The 15,312-nt window shown below is 41.5% G+C and overlaps 1 protein-coding gene across 5 annotated transcripts in view; it reads right to left on the bottom strand.

The window, feature by feature from the left end:
* The window catches only part of sema6a (sema domain, transmembrane domain (TM), and cytoplasmic domain, (semaphorin) 6A), a 129,033-nt gene that overhangs the window by 103,387 nt on the left and 10,334 nt on the right, over positions 1-15,312 (bottom strand). The window contains exon 2 of one of the 5 annotated variants that reach the window (XM_088294260.1): positions 2,603-2,663. The exons of the other annotated variants lie outside the window; for them this stretch is intronic. The gene's annotated coding sequence lies outside the window, so the exon portion shown is untranslated. The remainder of the gene's footprint in view (positions 1-2,602; positions 2,664-15,312) is intronic. 5 annotated transcript variants of the gene reach the window in all.

Raw genomic sequence — 15,312 nt, 5'->3', positions numbered from 1 at the left:
GGACAAAACAGGGGGCGCTTTGGAGGCCACCAATTAGTCCTCCCCCATGGGGTGACATGGCCAATGAATAGAAGGACCCCCAAACCGTCCACGCATATAATCTCAGCTGTCTCTTTAGAGGCGGCACTGTCACAAGCACACAGATTCAACCTTGTTTTCGCAAAGGGTCCGGTTCTTGATTTAAAGGCACGGCTCGTTGGTGCGAAAAAAACGAGCACCCGGATGCCGGCGAGCCACTTTGTCACGATGGAATTTGTTCCTCTCCATGTGGGTTCATTCCAGAAGATATACAAGGATGACTTTTGGACAAGGTGATTTTATTTTATTTTATTTTTTTTTTTACCCCATCTATCAACGAGTAACAGGAACCACAATGGAGAGTGGGAATCCATTACCTAAACAAACAAAGACATAGCAAGACAGTCTGCAGCAGGAAGCTCAAGCACAAGGAGTGACTGTGTAAACTAAAGCGGTGATTGATGTGGGGGCGGGGGGGAGGGGGGTATAACCTATTGCATGTACGACTGCGAGCGCAAACATGTCACAGATGTTGAGACATCTCATTTGTTGCTGGACGGCACTTTGGACCAGGAGAGAAAAACTGAGATTTTCGGAAGCCACCTGAAGATCATTTCAATACTAGTAGATACGCTACTTAAACGTCTCAGAACGACAGCTATCAGTCTGTTGAAGAAGTCTGGAAACTTGCACAATGCACACACTGGACACAACATTAGGCACACCTGTGCAGTCCATCTCGTCAAAGAGGTGGAATCCCATTAGGGCACGTAAACTTGAATTCAAGTACATACCCTGCCGATAAAGCTGTATTAACTCCAACTCCAATGTTGTGCAGTAATCATTATACCAAACATGTTTTTGGAATGCGTGAGGAAGGGGGTAATGTGTAAACTTCACACAGCAGGGCCCGAGCTCCACATTTGATAACTATTAGCCCCCACCATGCAGTCCTGATTAAAAAAAAAAAAAAGTTTAAAAAAAAAAGGAATGAAAGAAGAAAAAAAAAGGACTCCAATAACTTTGCTCGGTTGAAAATTCCCAGGTGTGTACTTTGAAAGCATTAAAAAAGCAACTCAAATATTAGAAGCATCACTCTTGATGCAGTGCAGTTGTAAGACATTACTGCAAACGACAATAATAAACATATCGCAACATAAATCTCTCTTTCTGATGCAGATCTTGGATTAGATCGCTCAACGTCTCTAAATGCCACTTTCTTCTTCTCTCCCTCTCTGGAATGATCATCTTTTGGGAGCTTATGACGTTCTTCAATGTTACAATCTGCTCGCGTCTCTTCTCAAATGTCAGGCGTGACAACAAGCTGCAGCAGGTGGCTGTCACAAAATCACCTAAGAACGATTCACATTCACGGAAAACGTGAATGAGTTTACCAATGAGTTGCTGAATAAGTTGAAGATGATTGAAATGCAGGACGCAAAAAGTGTGATGTATTATATAAGATTGCTTGAAACTTTCTAACATTTCAGTGTGAGTTCTCTTCGCACAAAAAAAAAAAAAAATCAAGGAGAAGCACATAAGCTCTTTGTTGGCGGCCAGCAGCCGAGAGTAGAGCGAGGCTATTTTATGCTCGGCTGGAGAGTCAGGCAGCGATTTATCTTTGTTTCACTTCGCATACCTGAGGAATACTCTACTATTCCCAAACAGTGCGAGGGAGCAAAGGCCAAGTAATTTATGGACTACAATTCCAAGCCCTCCTAAAAAAAGAGGTTCAGGGTGTTGTGATGAGAGGCTGATGATGTCAAGCGTTCACACATGAAGAGAAGGAGATGTTAGGTCTAAGGCAATAGATCAATACAAGACGTCCAGGGCGAGACTTAAAATAGCTTAGGCTGTAAAGTGGAAACCAGATAATGGGAAGGGAGAGGAGACGGATTTGTGTGTGAGCACCACCAGGTAGAGAGTAACGTCATCTTGTCTGTGTCCGCAGCTATGCAGTCAGGTGCTACAGCGGACGACACACCATTCACATGTGTTTGATTTTTTTTTTTTTGACCAATCAGATTCTAGCCTCTATGTGATGCCATGTAAAAGTAAAGAGTTCACAGTCTTCAGAATCAACAGTGCTGGCCCATGCTATGGATATTATATGAGCAAAGAGACTGTTTCTTTAACCACAGATTACAAAACCTGGCCCGCGATGGCTTCCTTCTTGTCGGTTAGTCAGAGAAAAAGTTTGAATAGCAAACCACACTTCATGTACCAGCCTGCCCTTACTACTAAGTCTGTTCATTTATGTTCTGTTCCGACGCCAGAACAGTCCAGTTGAGATCGATTAAATTCCCTGAAAATGAAATGACCTGGATGAATGACAATATTCACAAGCACCAGCGTTGCAACAGCGGCAGGTCGGATTTGCGTTGCAGCTGGTTGAATTAATTATTAGCAATCAAAAACATAATAGTATCTTATTTTGACTGAGCTTTGGTATTGGATCTCATTAGTGTGTGCGAGTGTACCTAACGTGCAGGCCGATGATAACCGTTAAATTGCAAGCAGCGCACCCCGTGCATAATAAATGGTAAATGAATGAAGGCATGTTCATCGCCTCTCACTGTCTCACCGTAAGACTGCTGCATTCAAGTGGCTTAATGAGCGGCGACAAGCCTCCGCTTCTCCCTGACCTAGAAAATTTAGAAAGAAAGAAAAAGCGAGCAATAAATAGCCAGCCAAACTGTAAATAAAAATAAATGAGAATGCTGATGATTTTGGACACGCGGGCTCATTAGCCACTTCAGAGGAATTCATCACATTGTACCAACGAGATGCTTCTGCTCCCGCTTTCTCCTCCCTCTGTGTATTGACTAGCGCTCGCGCACTCTGCCTCCGTTCTCAGGCTCAATTAAGCTACAGTAAGTAAAACAGCGGTGCACCCTGTCACATTCCATCCACTCGCACTCAGTGAGAGAGACGCTAAAACAAACGGGCCTTAAAGGAGCGCACTCTAGCAGCCATTACCATATGAACAACTCACTTCCAGCATGCACAATGAACCACCTTGACAGAGCCTCCCTCTGCCTTCGTGGAAACGTATTCACGGGCACATAAAGAGAGCTCTGTGTGCACTTTGACGGTCCCGCTCTACCTCTGCTCCGGTCATGCTCGGATTAGCTCCCGCTGCTGCAATATTTACCTCACAAGACGGGACGGGGGGGGGGGGCTTTGCACACCTAAGAACACACACGCGCACAGCGGGGTGGCCGAGAGTGCAGAGGAAAATGTGCACACGCAAGAAGAAGCACGAACACGGTCACCGACAGCAGCGGGATACTGTGCAACTGAGAGCGTGTTTAATCAGCCTTTGGCCTTAAAATAACAAATTAGTTTATTTGTCCAGGAAATTGCCAGCATCCAGCAGTCCACCAGTCAATTGCAGGGCACATAAAGACAAACAACCATTACATGGAGCCTTGTATTCTGGGAAGAATTAAACAGAATGACCAAACTAAATGAAAATGATATATATAAACACCACAATCGAACTAAAAAGGCCGAATCCAAATGGAATTTAATTCTGATTCACGGGAGGGGTATATTCCGTCTGAACAGACGTCTTGTAAACGGTTCAATTGGAATAGCCAAGCTGCATCAGGTCTGCGATCCCAAAGGAAAAAAAGCTTGGTCACCAAAGGGATGACGCTCAGCTTCTCCAGGAGAACAAATTGGAACATTTTAGTTGAAAGACACTCATTAAACACATTTGAAATGTACACTGAGCAACATTATAACTGATCAAAGTGCGGCACACGATGACTCACATGAAGAATATATACGAGAGCCAATTCGTTACCCGGCCAATCACCGTTGAGTCAGACAGAATTCAACCGTTTGAAAAATGCATGCTGACTAATAAGGCTGAAAATTTTGGAAAGATTAGCTACGTGCGGTTTGTTTCCATCTCATTATTGAAATAGTCATTTAAAAGGACAGTGTGTAGAATCTGGTGGCAAATTAATAGAATGCAACAACTTAAGTTCAAAGTGCGTGCATTTTGAAGCACATGCACTACGGTAATTCAGAGAGACCACTCTTCGCCAGAGTACCACCAATTTCTTCAGCAGAGGTGCAAGCAAAATCGGATCAAACGACTTCTAGAATAAGTAAGTGGATTGCATTTTTGACACGTTGCATTCATTGATCAAGCAAATTTGTGATTGGGTGATTGTCTCCTTCGGGTATCCGAAGCAGAAACATGCCAGCGAGACATGTCAGCGTGCTGTACAGTGACGCACTACGCAATGGAATATGTAATTAACGATTACTAGACCTACGATATATAAAATGTACATTGATGTGATAGAACATTTTCCTTTGCGTGTTTTATGTTTTAAATGAACATTGAAAAATATAAACATTCTACTCACTGTCCCTTTAAATGAAATGTAAACTATTATAAATATTATAGAAGTAAATATTATACAATATGAATTTAAGAAATGGACACTGTTGATGATATAAAAAAAAATTGGTCTTTCGTTATTAAGTGAAATTTAAAAAAAAATTTAAAATAAAATGCTGCTCAAACTTACAAAGTTGCTCCTCAAATGAAGTCATTGATGAGCAAAAATGATATTAAAAGAATTTCAAGCCTTGATTAGATGTATTCTACACAAATGTTTTGGTTTTATAGTGTGGCTTACGCTTTAAAAAAAGACAAATGACCCACAAATTAATTTGAAAGCCAGTTGATTTATCTTCTGGACAAACTGGACATTCTCAGCCTCCCTGCCCTCACACGCATCTGGATTAAGGACTTTCTGACCAACAGAGCCCCAGACTGTGTTGCTTGGCCCCTACACGTCCTCCACCCGTACGCTGAGCACCGGTTCCCCTCAAGGATGCGTGCTGAGCCCTCTCCTATACGCCCTCTACACCTACGACTGCAGCCCGGCCCACGGTAACAACACCATCGTCAAGTTTGCCGACGACACCACAGTGGTCGGTCTGATCTCGGAAGGTGACGAGACAGCCTACAGAGAGGAGGTCCAGAGACTGACGGCTTGGTGCGAGGACAACAGACTGCAACTCAACATTGCAAAAACAAAGAAGATCGTCACCAATTTCAGGAGGAACAAGACGGTGCCGCCCCCCCCCTCTGCATCCAAGGCGTGTGTGTGGAGAGGGTCCACACGTTCAAGTTTCTGGAAGTACAGATCTCCGGTGACCTTTCTTGGACACACAACACCACAGCAGTGGTAAAGAAGGTCCACCAGCGTCTGCACTTCCTGAGAGTCCTCAGGAAATTCAACCTGGACAGGAAGCTGCTGCTGGCCTTCTACCACTCGTCCATCGAGAGCCTGCTGACGTACTGTGTCTCCACCTGGTACAGCGGCTGCACTGAGGCGGACAGAGTGAGGCTCCAGAGGACGGTCAAAACAGCGCAAAGGATTATTGGCTGCCCTCTCCCCTCACTGTCGGACATCTACACCGCCCGCTGCCTCAGAAGGGCTCTCAATATCGTCAAAGACAATACGCACCCAAACTCACACCTGTTCGACCTGTTGCCCTCTGGCAGGCGCTACAGGTGCATCAAATCAAGGACTAATAGACTGAGAAACAGTTTCTTTCCAAGAGCCATCTCCATTCTAAACTATCACACACACACACGACCACCCTTACCTTGCAGAACAGCAACGTGATGTGTTTTTATATATCCTATTCAGTATTATTTTCCATTGCACTAACTATTCTCTTATCTAATTTATATATTTATCTGAATTATTGTTGTATTGCACTGGAGAGGGGAGCTCTCTAATCTCGTTGCACACTTGAGTACAATGACAATAAAGGGATTTCTGATTCTGATTCTGATTCTTCTTCAATTAGAATTGTTTATTTACTGAACACTTTAGCTCAGTCTTTTAAGGGCTTCACTCCGACAACTAGAGAAAATTCTTTGCTAATTATTTTTTTTTTTTTTGCAGATTGAAAATTACATTCTATTATATAACTTTTATAGGTCCCAAAAAGTGGTCATGGTTGTTGGCTGATGACTGTTTTAAATGTTGGTATCCGCTTTAATATCACATCATCAGCATGTGTGTTAAAGTAGCCACTGCCGTTTAAGTTGCTCAAATAACACTGCAGAACGCAACAGTAACCTTCAGGCAAGTAGGGAAGCACACTCATAATTTGATCATTTCCTCTTGAAACCTTCAGGCCCAATAGTAGCAAACAATCGCCTTATCGGCTCAAACACAGATGGGGGAAATATCATGTGATTTAGTGGGCTACCCCATACAAGTTTTTTTGGTCTTATCTTCGCATTGGATCAGTCGGTGGTGTTGAATGGCTCATTGTGAGGTCACGGCAGCCTGCAGGGAGGGCGGGCGTCACACAATCACAACAGCTTGGGTTCAACAGAAACATGAAAAAAAAAAAATCGGATACGTCCTGTAGTCGGATCAACTCACTCGCTCGTGCTTTTCATCACTTCACACAATACAAGTTGCAGGCCGTCCAACCGCATATCCAACGTGCACGGTTAAAATGTCGTTTGAAATGTCTCTCTGATGTTCAAATTGCAAACATATTGTCATTGGAAGGAAAATGGAGAACAGTGACGTGCCACTGCTAATCGTGTGAGTGGACATCCGTCACTCTGAGTGACTTTGAAATTAACTTGATGAAAATTCAGATGACATCATCAGACTGGAAGCCGGGTTGTTGTAGTTAACAAAAACTAACAGAACTAACAGGTTTTAAAATAACAATGATTAACTGAAACTACATTTTATGTTGACAAAGTTATCTAAAACAAGAGTAAAAACGTCCTTCATTCCGTCTTTGTCAATCATGAAATTTTACTTTATTACTCGATGATCGTAGTCAGACGTTTGAGAATTGTAGTTTCTGATGTTTTTTGTTTTTGCACTTGGGCAAATACTCCATATTTAAAAAAAACAAGCAAACACTATTAATAATAAAAAAAAGTACCTAAAACTAAACATTATTAAAAAAATAAAAACTAAGGTTGTCATGGTTACGACTATGAAAGGAACTATAAGCCGCAAACAGGAGTCGGTGACGTTTAGCTTATACGTCTTAGCCTTTTGCGTAATAGCTCCGTGTTTTTATAGCATTCAAACACTATTCTGTTGCAAAATGAGTCAACAGCCAGAAAAACGCTGGAATTGAAGGGTTTCCTCGAGTGAACATTTCTGGGATTAAATGAGTTAAATGGTTGATATATTTTTAGTGCATTACAAATCACCATGGATGATTTTTTTTTTCAAATCCACAATTGGATTTCTCAAACTTTTACATTTTTAACCCCAAATAAATTGTCGCAATGGTCAGAAATTATTAACCTAACAGTTACAGCATCCAAACATGACAAAAGAGACTCAAGTTGGCCTTCCCATGGATACAATCTATATAACGTCATCTGACTCGTGACTCCCGGCTCATACAGTATATCTGATGTAACAGTACATGACAGGTAGAACCAGCCCCAAAACACTGATAGTAGATAGTTCAGGGAAGAACATAAACACAGGGCAGCACACAGCATATGCTCGCCTAAAGGCAGTGTGTGCTTTACACAGCGCAAAGACATTTATATACAATTACCACTTCCTGGGGAACATTATATTGGAATCCGTTGCATAAAATTTAAATTCGTTCGATGACTCAAATTACTTTCCCCTTCGAAATGAATGTAAATGACATTAATTTGTGCCAGCCACACAAAAAAAGATTGTGTGAAAGTATAAAGCTAGCGGACATTATTAAGTTAGTTGGATTTGTTTGTGTTTCATTGTTGGCAAGCTACTTCCAGGCTCATGCAGTATTGTGAAAGGCGTTCCAACCACACTGGCAGTGACAATTTGAATGCAGTGGTTGTGTTGGCGTAGTACTGACTCCAACAGTAATAACCTGTCTACAAAGATTTGTGACATCATTGGACTGGCGCGAAATGTGTACTAGATCCAGTTCACTGTGTGCTGGAATTACAGCAGCATCTATTGCCACTTTTCCATTGCACAGTATCGGCACTGCTTGGTGCTATTTGCCTCAGTTTGGAGTGGTGTGTTTTGGTGTTTAACTGAAAAAAAAGTCACAGTGAACGCATCAGTTGGAGCTAGACAATAATTCACACTCACATTTACACAATTTACATCATCACTGAGTGGCAATCTAACCTAAGCTTCCTACATGGAAGTCAGGCGAGTGAATCGATACTCTACGAGTGACACTACAAGGTGATATTTGTTACTAAACATGAGAAGAAAAAAAGGCGCATGAATAGGCCGCAGAGAGGGGGCACATTCCTGCAGGCTAATGTATGCAGATAGGCATCGATGCACCTGTGTGACCACCCTCCCCTCCTCTATGTAGCACCACATATTGGATTATTAGCAGCAAACTGTCTCATGGAACATCAAAGCTTCTTCAAAGCTTATTACGGCTCACATGTAAGGACAGCGTTTGTTCACCCCCACAGGTAATAAAGTATGTCATTTGTCCCTTTACAAATGACGGCAATTGTGACTTGCTCCAAAGCATGTCCATAGTGAGATTGCTATCATTTTAAAAGGTAACCAAAGCTACTTGACTTGTGAGGTCCATTTCCCTCCCCCTTTAGTTCTCTGTGGATACATCCCACTGTGACAGCTATATCTCCTTTAAGCTCCATTTACTCGAGGGCTACACACCAACCGCCCCTCTGTGGTTGTGTTGCCAATCTCTCACCGAAACTACTGTATGTTTGTGTGCGTTTGTATGTGTGTATGTATGTATGCATGCATGTGTGTATATATATATATATATATATATATATAAATATATATATACATATATATATGTATTGTAAAATCTAAACATAATAAAACAGATTGTAACATTTTATTTTATGGATATAAGGATGGTTATTCTCTGGGCTTTTGTGTGACCCAATGCAAGTATCAAAAACCCAAATAGTGGATTGGCACATTTTTTATCCTTCAGTTTAGTCATAAGGGTATGGTTATAAATTAATAATGCTCATATAGTATAAGCAAAAACTGAGCAAAACATACTCTTTATACACATCAGGTGTACTTAATGCAGTGGTCGATGCATACCACCACTTAAAAAGTGCCACTCTTCTATTCTATTGACTGGTGGAGCATTCCAAATAACAAACAATTCATTAAGGCACCTCCTCTTGTCCTCCAGTCATGCAGTAGTTCCAGCTCCAGCTACATTTACTCCATTAATTAGCCCCGTGTTACAGGCCAGGAGGGTATCCGACTGCGTCCTCGGTGGGCTGAGCGGCGAGAGTCGCGCTTTATTATGCAAGTGGCGCAGGTAGGTAGAGCTGGCGCGAGAAGGTAATTGAGGCCATGGAGGCTGCCTCACACAGACAGCCGAGTGAGAGGCTGCGAAGAGGGAATGGAAATAGCTGGAAGCCCGTAGTGGTCTGCTCTTGAAAGTCATCACGTCTCATCAGAGTATTAAAACGGAGGGAATCATGCAATAGTTCAGCGCGCCTTGCTGAAAAGCATCATGGAAATGTTCTTAAATATTGTATCAGCCATCCATCTTTTTTCTACAGCAGTGTTTCTCAACCGTTGTAGAGGCAAGGGACATATTTTATGTTAGAGAAATCTCATGGTACACTATGTCATTCATTTACTCATATTATACATGAAATCAGTTTTCTCCCTTGAAATGAATTGAAATTCCATCAATCCGTTCCAGCTGCCATAAAAACAACAGCATATTTTATTTGACATTTTATAAAAATAAGAGATTTTTTAGTGGCCAGGAAGACGTCTGCTGCTAGGAAATGGCTCAAAGTATAAAAGTAGAAGGTGCATCAAACAATATGAAGAGGCATTGATTGGATTGATGGTCATGATGTCAGAAAATCTTCCGTTTGCACCCATTTTATTTAGTTTTTGATCCAAAAATTGTACTGAACAAAAGATTATGGTCCAGGTGTTCCTTATTTCGGGACTTTTACGTGCCCCAATGCGAGCATCAAAACAACAAAACAGAGAATAATTGTATAAGGCAGACGTGCTAACCATTTCTTAAAAAAAAATACAAAAAAAAGCATATCATTAAACTAGTCATCGGCATGTGTAACACTTCCTCATTCTTTGTAGGCTATCTGGGATTGATTATTTACCACCGCCTAGCTCAACTGCATTGCACACACACATATAAGTCCTTCACCTATTAATGTGTGAAGCAAATGACTTCTGCAGTGGCGCCAGCTCAAACACATGTCCCAGCTTATCAAGCAGCCACGTGCAAACATGTTTGTTCAAGAGCAGGGGTGGGTAAAGCATGGCCTGGGGGCCGCATACGGGCCACTCTGTTGTTTCAGCCGGCCCACCAAACGTATTTAGTCGCTTTTTTTCATTCACATAAAATGTGTTAGTTGTGTCATTAAAATATTTAGCTTATAGATTTATTGACAATGATTAACAAAAATGTCAACATAAACAATTTTACATATTTTTTATTGATTATTGAATTAATTCAGAAATATGCAGACATACAACATATATTACATGCACATTTGAACTCATTTAAATAAATATACCTCATCTACCCTGACCTAAATGTGATTGTTACATTTTCAAAAATCAAACGTGGCCCTTGAGCACTGAAGTTTGCTCATAGATAGTCTACGACAAACATAAAGTAAGAAGTTCATCTGGATGATTCAAGTTACTTTATATTAGAGTTCCACACTTAAATGATGACAATAGGATAAAACTGCAGCTCCAAACTTGCCGTTATCTAGGTCAAAGCTGCACCTCCAGTCTCCTCTCCTCATGCCACCCCTTTTCCTCGCTTGCATGTGTGCTGATGTAACGTACTGTAAAAGTGCAGAATGAGCTCGGCATGGCGCTTAGAGACATTTGGGTCCATTTCTAAAAACAGCAACACTAATACGACCTCACGCGGGAGGTTATGTGTTCGTTTGATATTGGCGTAGCTCCAAAACAAATTCACCAAAGTCCACCAAATTAAATGCATGTTGGGTTGCTTGAAGACTTTCATAGGTGTGAATGTGAGTGTAAATGGATGTTTGTTTATATATTTCCTACGTATGACCGGCGAACTGTCCATGCCAAATCTCATCCTCTGTGAAGCATCTATTGTGATTTGTTACCCAATTATGTTGCTCCTTATATTTTGTGGGACATCATCCATCCACAAATTTCCTTTCATTCATGAGGGTGAGCTGGTGTTATCCCAGCCAATTTACTGGACTAGTTAAAGGGCCCATTTAAACAATAAGTCTTCATTTGACCTGCCATGCATTTGTCTATAATATAGGGTATTTTTTACATTGACTGTGTCATTTTTATGTTCTACATTTGAACTTTTCTTAACAATTCAACCTCAGGTCAATTCTGCACTCCGAGTGGTATTCTCATTTCTTTATTTTTATAGGAATAAAATAATAAAATAAACATCATACCACTGAGCGATATTGCTCTACGGCCCAGAAACCCGGAACCATATCTAAATCCCACCTTGATCCAAATGCAAAGAAACACAGTTGGTCAAATGGTGTAAATGATTAACGGATGCTGAGTGTCGATAGCCTGCGCTGTTGTAATGCATTCCTATCTGGTTACCAGGTGAGCTAAGGTTCCCAGATCTCATGCATGGTGCGTAAGATCACATGTTCTCTTGCTCAATCAGAGTCAGACAGTGAAAAAAATGATTGCAAAGATGAGATGCTGAGATGCACAAAAGAAAGGGACGGCATTTGATTTCTTCACAGATTGCATAATTTGCTACTTCAAATGCTGTTGCATACCGGATTGTACTGTGAGAAAAATCTTCCAAAAAGAGAAGAAATCCTCCTCCGATGAGGTTAAATCATGTTGTCACAATAAGCCACACCTCAGACGCCAAACTCAATTAAAAGGTCCAGGATTCAATAAAAGTGGAATATGACAATCAGTACATGTCGGAGGAGTAAGATTCATATTCTCACATGAAATGAAGCTTTCACTGAAACAGACGAGATCCTGCACAGTATCTGAATGCAGATTCTGCAGTCAGGCAATCCACGCAGCAGAATTGATAGTATTTACACAGACACACACACACACAGTATGCATTCACCCACAAAAGACACAACCTCAGCTTTCACACACCTTTGCAGAGCCAGAGCCACTGGCTTCTTTGCAAATAAGTTGAAAGGGCCCCCGGTACATGCTGATGAATGAGTCAAGCCAAGCATGCTGCGAACATTATCAAGAGTGTGTGTGTGTGTGGGGGGGGGGGGGGGGGGGGGTATGAATGAATACATTATCATGCAAGGCACTTTTTTCTTCTGGCCGCCTCGCTCGCAGCTTGTCACTCTTTCCTGCCGGTCAAGACTCTCGCCTCACAACCCGACGGCGCGCGGCGCGGCTATTGTGCGCTTTCAAGAAGGACTGCTCCAAGGTAGAAGGTTATTTATCTCGGCTTAATCATCCTCACTGTCGGAGCATCAGCCCCTCACTTCCTGTCGCCTTCGCCAAATGTTCAAGACACTTTCTATTAGCGGCTCTGACAGGCTGGCTTCCTTCTCGCTTCTCTCGCTTTAGATATCCTGATTGCTTCCCATTGCTGCCGACCCTTATAACAATGGGCAGTCTTCTTGCACTTGATAGCTCTATCATCATCAGTGCTGTCTGTCATGCGGCTTTTACTTTCTAGCATTCCCTAAAATGCAACGCTTAAAAATCACATTGGATTAATTTGATTCAGCAATGATCGCTCTGGTTTCCATCAACATAATACAATAAATGTGTTCGGTGCTGGAAGAACAATGAGATAGCACAAGCCTTCACCAAGGCATAAACTTTTGCCACCATAATCAAGGGACCCTCTACTGTGAGTCAAACGGGCCCAGCAGTCACAAGTTGTGTCTGATGCTGTTTCATTCCAGTCCTGAATAGAATGGGATTGCATGTTACAATGAGTTTGCAAAACTGATATTTAAGAAAATAATTAACAAAAAAAAAGGATGAATAACTATACTTCAATACAGTTCCACTCCAATCCTGCAGGAGGCAGTAATCAAATGTCAAACCAATCAAGGAAGGAAAAAACTTTTTTTCCACAATGCTATGCAAAATGTTCATGTATCCAACCAAGGCAAAAGTCAAAAAGTTATACAAAGCAAAAAAGGCAAAACAAGTTTAGAGTGAAAAAAAAAACAGTCTATGCGAATCAAGTTCCAGATGCGACGAAAAGAGCTGAAAAGTTCTAAGGTACAGACAATAAGTCCTGCAGGAGGTGATCATGTACATGTTTGCGAAAGGTCAAAGATCAACAACCCATTCATTCTGAGTTTCAATCCATCCATCCGTTTTAAACAGTGCTTGTCCTCAAAAGTGAGCTCGAGCCAGCTAACGTTGGGTGAAAGGTGAGATAAAACATTCGATATTCTGAGTTGCCATTTTGTTGGCTAAAATATTGCTTGATCAAATACGGTCAAAATTGAAAACATTTTAAATTGTAGTGAGTGCTGTTCCATCCTGGTTGTTTAGGAGCCATTAAAGCACATTTAGTCTTTGCAAAATGTAAAATGAATCAAGGACAATCTTGCTTGACGGTACAAAAATTCAATGGAAGGACTAGTTTTGTGTTATCCTGCTAAAACACACAAACATGAAATAATGATAAAGCTAATCTAAAATTCAAGGCCTCAGGAGTATCTTTCTTCTTAAGCATTGGCTGTGTTGGTCTTGAGAGCTTTTCCTGAACGTCTTTTTTTTGTGTTTTAATTTATAAAAATAAATAAATAAACGAATGAAAAAAAACAAAATGCTGATGGTCACCTTAAAATAAATCATTAGCATTAGGCAGCGTTGTATATCTTGATCCCAGGTGGCAAAAAACAAAACAAAAATCAAGCACAAGCCATTTCGTGTGCTTGCCGTCTTTTTTGTTTTATGTGTCAATCACCGGGCCTCTGAGAATGTCACACACATCGTGCTTTGGAAAGTAAAAAGCTACCACCAAACATAATCCAGGTGACAGTTTGTTTATCTTTCTACAAAGCATGTTTAAACAAACAAGACGAAAGTGTTTTGTCGGAGAGATGCAGGATTTCCCTGACTGTCACAGCAGCCACCAGGCAGATCAGTACTAAGTGCAATGTGCTTGTGCGTGTGTGCAGGGATGTGTGTGTGTGCGTGTGTATCTGAGATGTGAGCAAGTCTTTGTGAGGCCTCCACTCAGCAGAGTGATGATAAGTACTCCCAGCCCGGCGCTCCGCATGAGCTGATGGACAGACGGGCCGGGAACACTAGGGGCCTTGTGGTCGCGGCCAGTGTGTGTGTGTGCATGTGTGGGCACTGTGGTGACGGGATGGGGGGGTGGGGATGAATGAGCGGGTGGGGCGAGGGGTTGTTGGCAGTGTAAGTCACAATGTTTCCACCAGCTACGCCACAAGAACGTGCCACATGGCTGCAATTTGTTCATTAACTTTGTAATAAATGTACACACGCACACACAGAGGTAATATTGTTCCGAGTTCTGCCTGATTGGATTGTGAACTAAAGCATCCTCCAGGGAATTGCTAGTAGTCCGCCAGCCACTCTGACCAAGAGAGGAAGAGCCAGGTCTGATTTCCTAACAAGGTTTGAGATGCAGGAACACATGTAGTCAATATTTTTCTGTTTGCTTTAAGCGCCATTATGAATAGATCAACTGGACTAATTTGACGTTGTTATTATTAGTGACTGCCTCCGAAGTATTAAAAGCCGTATTATTTTTCATGAGTATACAAAAATCTTGGGATCCATGTCCTAAATATTAAGTTGGACATTTTTTTTCTGTTAAAAATCAAATTCTACCTCACAATTTATCCTAGCATGCTCAGATGAAGCTTAATGGCACTCTGAATCAAGCACGCTGGAACAAAAAAGTGCCTTCCCCAAACTCTCCTCAAGAGGGTTAAATTGTCCAAATGATTAACGTAAGTTTGAGGGTTGAATAACAAGTCTAACCCGTGATTGATTCATTAAATCGATTATGCAAAACAAATTTGTACTAATTTTTTAGCTTAATAGCAGGCCCATCTGGAAGCAGGTCATGTTTGTTTTATGGTTATGTGATTGGTGTGATTGCTCTGCAGACTGTGTTTTGTGATGATGTATGCACGTTAACTGTGATGGCATTGCGTTTAAAAAATCTCTCTCTCTTTTTCATTCATAAATCAAGACAATGAAAATAGGGTGCACAGTGCACTATTGGTAGGCACGTCTGCCTCACAGTAGAGATTCTGTGAGTTGATTTCCTGCTATTATTCCAGCTCCAACC

The sequence above is a fragment of the Idiotropiscis lumnitzeri genome, chromosome 1 (genome assembly GCF_059441095.1).
Source record: "Idiotropiscis lumnitzeri isolate Australia: NSW breed Sydney's pygmy pipehorse chromosome 1, RoL_Ilum_1.0, whole genome shotgun sequence".
NCBI classification, from domain to species: Eukaryota; Metazoa; Chordata; class Actinopteri; order Syngnathiformes; family Syngnathidae; genus Idiotropiscis; species Idiotropiscis lumnitzeri.
Note: the sequence above shows the minus strand (reverse complement) of the source record. Positions and strands in the feature narration are given on the sequence as shown.